This window comes from Coregonus lavaretus (assembly GCF_964263955.1).
Source record: "Coregonus lavaretus genome assembly, chromosome: 26".
In the NCBI taxonomy this organism is placed as follows: domain Eukaryota; kingdom Metazoa; phylum Chordata; class Actinopteri; order Salmoniformes; family Salmonidae; genus Coregonus; species Coregonus lavaretus.
This window is the reverse complement of record NC_140013.1, coordinates 9,932,789-9,940,894: the sequence shown is the minus strand read 5'-3', so window position 1 is coordinate 9,940,894 and position 8,106 is coordinate 9,932,789.

Genomic DNA, 8,106 nt, shown 5'->3' with positions numbered 1-8,106 from the left:
GCTTAGCAGTGCAGAAAAATTGTCCAATTCCAGCACTTATTAAGAGAACAGCTATGGTCATCCCTTCTGCCTCTGATCTTGCAGACTCACTAAACACACATGCTTCATTTGTAAATTATGTCTGAGTGCTGGAGTGTGCCCCTGGCAATCCTTAAATAAAAAATTACAAGAAAATGGTGCTGCCTGTTTTGCTTAAAATAAGGAATTCTAAATGATTTATACTTTTACTTTTGATAGTTAGGCATGGATCGGAATTTACCTAATGGGTACCTGAAGGAAAATGGGGGAGGTCATGCTTTTTCAATTTCAGTCAAGGGGAGGGTTTAGTATTTTTTTTAAAATCTAGTCCAGGGGAGGGTCATGTAATCTGTAATTGACTAAATGTCTACATTTCACAGTGTTTTAGAATGAGTTGCTTATTAGGCTATATATCGATGTGTGCTCGATGCCGCCCCTCATCTCTGATTGTCTGCTTGGGGCGCAATATCAAGTGCGCCTATAGGCTATTTAGTGTGGTCTCAATCAAATGATCCATAGCCTATAGGCTACAAAGTGCATGCTTGGAGAAGCCCAGAGCAAAGTTGTATTTCTAAGATGGCTGCTGGGATGGTGTAAATAAAACTCGGCTGCATTACATACCACAATGGATATTCCAACCCTGAGCCCGATTATATGAAGTGATCTATAACAGTGCTTTGGGCCGCAATGCTTTATGCTAGGAACAAGCTGTAAAATATCATTTAAGACATGACTCCGATGCATATGGGGATATCATTGTTTAGTTTCTTGGATATACAGAGGCTGAGCTACAACCTTCTATAGTAGAGGAGACAAGAAATGTACTTTGCTTGGGAAATAATCATATTCTGTCACTATCAATTGATTAAGGTATTCACTTTCAGTACAATAGAAGATGTTTAAACCCAGACAGCTTTTAGCGAAACGCTTTTCAAGCGTTCAGGGAGGGTTTAGGTGAAATATATTTTGCTGAAGGGAGGGCTGTCCATTTTCATTTCAGAAAGGTCCGATTTTCTCCATGTAACCCTTATTATAAATAATGTTCACTCCCTTAAGTATATTTTAGCAATTATATTTACTTTTGATACTTAAGTATATTTAAAACCAAATACGTTTAGACTTTTACTCAAGTAGTAGTTTAGTGGGTGACTTTCACTTTTACTTGAGTCATTTTCTATTAAGGTATCTTTACTTTTACTCACGTATGACAATTGGTTACTTTTTCCACCACTGCTTGTAATTCCTATTTGGAGGGTCATTCAATTGAACATTTCCACTGGGAACTGGAAGGAGATAGCTGCCAAAAGGTTGAACGTACATATCATTAGGATTGTAAGAAAAGCCATGTATGCAACATGAAACGTAAACGTTAAATTAGATCTGTAAACACACAAACCCTATGTTACGACTATGAATGAACATTTACACGTTCAATTCTTACTTTATGTCTCCCTTTACTCGGTTACAGATATTTTTTATATGTACAAACCTTTGTCAGTAATGTGGCATCTGCAAAGGACATGAACCGAACGTAGCTAGTCGAAGTTAGCTAGTCAATCAAAAGCAACTCTGGCCCAGATGTTAGAGTTGCTTTGCAGCTTCCGGTTTCATTTCCAAAATAAAAGTTTAGAGATTGTTTTAGAACTGCATTCAATAGCGACGTTATACCAGTAGATGGCAGGGCCTTCCGCAAAATACTTTTTAAAAACATTTTTTAAACCTTTATTTAACTAGGCAAGTCAGTTAAGAACAAATTCTCATTAACAATGACGGCCAACCAAAAGGCAAAAGGCCTCCTGCGGGGACGGGGGATAAAAAATTAAAATATAGGACAAAACACACATCACGACAAGAGAGACACCACAACACTACATAAAAAGAAACCTAAGACAACAACACAGCATGGCAGCTACACATGACAACACAGCATGGTAACAACACATGACCACAACATGGTAGCAACACAACATGGCAGCAGCACAACATGGTAGCAGCACAAAACATGGTACAAACATTATTGGGCACAGACAACAGCACAAAGGGCAAGAAGGTAGAGACAAGGACCAGGGGTGGAAGAGTCACTTCTCCTGAGACCCGGGGGCCGGTCGCCTCTGCTGAGGCGTTTGGAACCTGTCGAGCAAGCTGAGGCATGGGAACCTATCGAGCAAGCTGAGGCATGGGAACCTGTCGAGCCGACTGAGACATGGGATCCTGACAAGCCGGCTGAGGCTTGGGAGCCTGACGAGCTGGCTGAGACATGGGAGCCAGTCGAGCCGGCTGAGGCAAGGGAGGTTGCTTCGGCTGTGGCTTTCGACCTGACGTCACCAACAAAAAAACAAAAACATCCTGATGCTCCCCTTTGGTGAGGCGTTATTCTGTAACATGTACGCTGGGAGTCGCGAAGGAAGTACAGAGAGTGAATTTAATAATAAATGAAACACGGAACAAAACAAGAAAAATGAGTAGCGTACAGACATGAAACACAGGAACAGAATCAATAACGCCTAGGGAAGGAACCAAAGGGAGTGACATAAACTCAGCAAAAAAAGAAACTTCCCTTTTTCAGCACCCATCTTTCAAAGATAATTTGTAGAAATCCAAATAACTTCACAGATCTTCATTGTAAAGAGTTTAAACACTGTTTCCCATGCTTGTTCAATGAACCATAAACAATTAATGAACATGCACCTGTGGAACGGTCGTTAAGACACTAACAGCTTACAGACGGCAGGCAATTACAGTCACAGTTATGAAAACTTAGGACACTAAAGAGGCCTTTCTACTGACTCTGAAAAACACCAAAAGAAAGATGCCCAGGGTCCCTGCTCATCTGCGTGAACGTGCCTTATGCATGCTGCAAGGAGGCATTAGGACTGCAGATGTGGCCAGGGCAATAAATTGCAATGTCCGTACTGTGAGACGACTACGACAGCATTACAGGGAGACAGGACGGACAGCTGATCATCCTCGCAGTGGCAGACCACGTGTAACAACACCTGCACAGGATCGGTACATCCGAACATCACACCTGCGGGACAGGTATAGGATGGCAACAACAACTGCCCGAGTTACACCGGGAACGCACAATCCGTCCATCAGTGTTCAGACTGTCCGCAATAGGCTGAGAGAGGCTGGACTGAGGGCTTGTAGACCTGTTGTAAGGCATGTCCTCACCAGACATCACCGGCAACAACATTGCCTATGGGCATAAACCCACCGTTGCTGGACCTGACAGGACTGGCAAAAAGTGTTCTTCACTGACGAGTCGTGGTTTTGTCTCACCAGGGTTGATGGTCGGATTCACGTTTATCGTTGAAGGAATGAGCATTACACCGAGGCGGGATCGATTTGGAGGAGGAGGGTCCGTCATGGTCTGGGCCGATGTGTCACAGCATTATCGGACTGAGCTTGTTGTCATTGCAGGCAATCTCAACACTGTGCATTACAGGGAAGACATCCTCCTCCCTCATGTGGTACCCTTCCTGCAGGCTCATCCTGACATGACCCTCCAGCATGACAATGCCACCAGCCATACTGCTCGTTCTGTGTGTGATTTCCTGCAAGACAAGAATGTCAGTGTTCTGCCATGGCCAGCGAAGAGCCCGGATCTCAATCCCATTGAGCATGTCTGGGACCTGTTGGATCGGAGGGTGAGGGCTAGGGCCATTCCACCCAGAAATGTCCGGGAACTTGCAGGTGCCTTGGTGGAAGAGTGGGGTAACATCTCACAGCAATAACTGGCAAATCTGGTGCAGTCCATGAGGAGGAGATGCACTGCAGTACTTAATGCAGCTGGTGGCCACACCAGATACTGACTGTTACTTTTGATTTTGACCCCCCTTTTGTTCAGGCACACATTATTCAATTTCTGTTAGTCACATGTCTGTGGAACTTGTTCAGTTTATGTCTCAGTTGTTGAATCTTGTTAAGTTTGCTGAAAATAAACACAGTTGAGAGTGAGAGGACGTTTCTTTTTTTGCTGAGTTTATATAGGGGAGGTAATCAGGAAGGTGATTACCTCCCCTATATATACAGCGCAGGTGTGCATAATGATGGTGGCAGGTGTGTGTAATGAACAGTCAACTGGCGACCTCAAGTGCCGGAGAGGGGGAGAGGGAGTAGACGTGACAGAGAGGGGATATTTACTAATTGACTAAGAGAATGCTAAGTGGATGTACCTGTGAATCATAGTTAAACCATCACTCATTTAGATATCAAAAAGTCACAGACAGTGGATTTTCCGCTTGCCTCTCTCCAAAGCCTCATTATTGCATGGGACTAAATAACTCTATTTGCTGAAACTGCATGTGCAATACTGCATTTGGCATATTATTTCCTAAAGCTATATATAGTATCATAGAATTCAAATATGGCTTAACTTGGTCGCTTTTATGTGGCCATTAAAGGAGTTGGAAACCACTTTCCTTTTTAATGCTTCTGCATAATAAACTCTGTAGTTTCCAACTGCTGTTATTTTTTCATTGTGAAGTGAAGCACATGTACAAGTGCAAAGCATGGAGAGTTGTATTGAAGAGTATGAGGCACAATTGAAAGAACATTGAAATATTTTCATATTGACCTTGGATTGTCCATTGTTGCACCTATGGAGTAACCAAGTGTATTCAACTAAAGTGGAAGTAGAATGTGCAACACAATATAATCACAGTTATTGTATTTTATAGAAAATAATATAATAGCTATGAGTCCTGCCTGCTAGATAGCTCGGTGTCCTGTGATTGAATCGAAATGCATAGCAACAGTCTTTGGAAGCAAATCCTAATATTTAGACAATATGAAGATATAGTGGCTAGTGAGAGTTATACGTTTTTAGTAGATGTCAATTGTAGGGCCCCACAAGATAATCTGAGAGCAGTCAATATTGATAGATGTGTACATTAGGAAAAGTCAGAGAACAACAAGTTTAAATCCAATGAGAGCAGCCCAACAGCCATTTAATATGAGGGATGATGGTAGGAGACCAGACAGACTTTTGACGAAGGACATATTGTAAAATGGACAACACACGCAAGTGATGGGGGGTGGTAGCCAAAGAGAGGCCAGTGTTCACATGGAGAAACTGTTGGAATATATACAACACACAAACAAACACAGTTTACCTCATCATGTATTTTGTTCTCTCTCTCTCTCTCTCTCTCTCTCTCTCTCTCTCTCTCTCTCTCTCTCTCTCTCTCTCTCTCTCTCTCTCTCTCTCTCTCTCTCTCTCTCTCTCTTCTCTCTCTAGCTCTTTCTCTCTCTCTCTAGCTCTTTCTCTCTCTCTCTAGCTCTTTCTCTCTCTAGCTCTTTCTCTCTCTCTCTAGCTCTTTCTCTCTCTCTCTAGCTCTTTCTCTCTCTCTCTAGCTCTTTCTCTCTCTCCCGAGCACTGATGCTTCTCTCAATTACGTTAGCCTTAGCCAAGGCCAATCGCAGGCTGGCATTTTGTCTCACAGTTCAGCGCCCGCTATTCCCAAAGGGATCTATTAAGTTATGGACCTCTGTGAGAAAGAGCAGGAGAGCAGGTCTCTGAGTGGATTAGTTAATCAATAATATGTGGAAGCATTGAAATAGATGCATTCATACATTGATATAGGCCAGCTAGTGGGGGGATGGCCCGTGGGCATTGATCTGGATGGCCTGTGGGTATTGATCTAGATGGCTCGTGGGTGTGCAACTTTTTGTGTCACATATGCACACTCACACACACACACACCAACACTCTTTCTTCTTGCCAATGGTGGAGTATTGTACCCTCTTAGCATACAGGGAAAACCCTGACCAAAAAAGACCATGATTTGTGGGATTTTCACAAAATGTAATACATAGAATGGTTCTTTGGAGGAAAGATTGTTGACATATATTTGAATCTAAAAGCATAATTGAGAAATAATTGATCAAAGTTGGCATATTTATGACATTTTGGCCATACCCAGGCCTCCTTTAAGACTACATAGTGTTTCATCTCTAGATGCTACAAAGCAAACATTGGTTTCATATGTAACTCTTGCTCTGTAAAATTAGTATCAACATGAACATTTTAAATATACCATTTTTGATTTCCAGAGTGGAATCTCTGCTACTTTTAGAGTTATGGTCCAATTTGTAAGGATTACAATGTGAATGTAAGAATGGATTGAAAATGGTCACTTTCTGCTGGTGATTTGCAGGATGTGCAATTATACAAGTAAACGGAGGGCTGTGATTGGTTTACATTGCCTACTGTGCCAACGTGTCTGTATGAAATGGGCCATAACTTTAAAACTAGGATAGATCTCACTCTGGAACTTTGGTATGCCTGTAGAATATATTATGTATTATGTTCAACAATATATAGGAACATTTGCCAAATCAAAAATTTTATATATTCATGTTTATATTTTTCAATATTCAGAAATTAATGTGAAAAAATGTTTTATTGAAATCAAAATACTACTCATATGACACTTAAAGGAGACCTGGGTAAGGCCAAAATGCCATAAATATGCCAACTCAACTATGCTTTTAAATACAAATGTCAAATATACGCTGAGTGTACAAAACATTATGGACACCTGCTCTTTCCATGACATAGACTGACCAGGTGAATCCAGGTGAAAGCTATGATCCCTTATTGATGTCACTTGTTAAATCCACGTCAATCAGTGTAGATGAATGGGAGGATACAGGTTAAAGAAGGATTTTTAAGCCTTGAGACAATTGAGACATAGATTGTGTATATGTGCCATTCAGAGGGTGAATGGGCAAGACAAAATATTGAAGTGCCTTTGAACGGGGTATGCAACGCTACTGAGAAGAACTGCAACGCTACTGGGATTTTCAAGCTCAACAGTTTCCCATGTGTATCAAGAATGGTCCACCACCCAAAGAACATTCAGCCAACTTGACACAACTGTGGGAAACATTGGAGTCAACATGGGCCAGCATACCTGTGGAATGCTTTCGAGACCTTGTAGAGTCCATGCCCCGACGAATTGAGGCTGTTCTGAGGGCAAAAGGGGGTGCAATTCAATATTAGGAAGGTGTTCCTAATGTTTTGTCCACTCAGTATATATTTCTCTATTATGCGTGGGAATACTTTGGAAATTAAGATCACTTGGAGCTGATTTGTTCCGACCCCCCCCCCCCTGTCTCAGCCTCCAGTATCTATGCTGCAATAGTCTATGTGCCGGAGGGCTAGGATCAGTCTGTCCTATCTGGTGTAATTCTCCTGTCTTATCTGGTGACCGGAGTGAACTTAAGTATGCTCCCTCTAATTCTCCCAACTCTCTCTCTCTCTCAGAGGACCTGAGCCCTAGGACCATGCCTCAGGACTACCTGGCCTGATGACTCCTGGAAGTCCCCAGTCCACCTGGTCGTGCTGCTGATCTAGTTTCTGCTGTTTTGCCTGTGGCTATGGAACCCTGACCTGTTCACCAGACGTGCTACCTTGTCCCAGACCTGCTGTTTTCGACCCTCTCTCTCCCTCCCTCCCTCCCTCTACCGCACCTGCTGTCTCGACCTCTGAATGCTCGGCTATGAAAAGCCAACTGACATTTACTCCTGAGGTGCTGACCTGTTACACCCTCTACAACCACTGCGATTATTATTTGACCCTGCTCGTCATCTATGAACGTTTGAACATCTTGAAGAACGATCTGGCCTTAATGGCCATGTACTCTTATAATCCCCACCTGGCACAACCAGAAGAGGACTAGCTACCTCTCGGAGCCTGATGCTCTCTAGGTTTCTTCCTAGTTTCCTGCCTAAATACATTTGATTTGATTTGATGATTTGTTGGTCCATCATTACTTTAAGACATGAAGGTCAGTCAATATGGAACATTTCAAGAACTTTGAAAGTTTCTTCAAGTGCAGTCGCAAAAACCATCAAGCGCTATGATGAAACTGGCTCTCATGAGGACCGCCACAGGAATGGAAGACCCAGAGTTACCTCTGCTGCAGAGGATAAGTTCATTAGAGTTAACTGCACATCAGATTGCAGCACAAATAAATGCTTCACAGAATTCAAGTAACAGACACATCTCAACATCAACTGTTCAGAGGAGACTGCATGAATCAGGCCTTCATGGTCTAATTGCTGCAAAGAAACCACTAA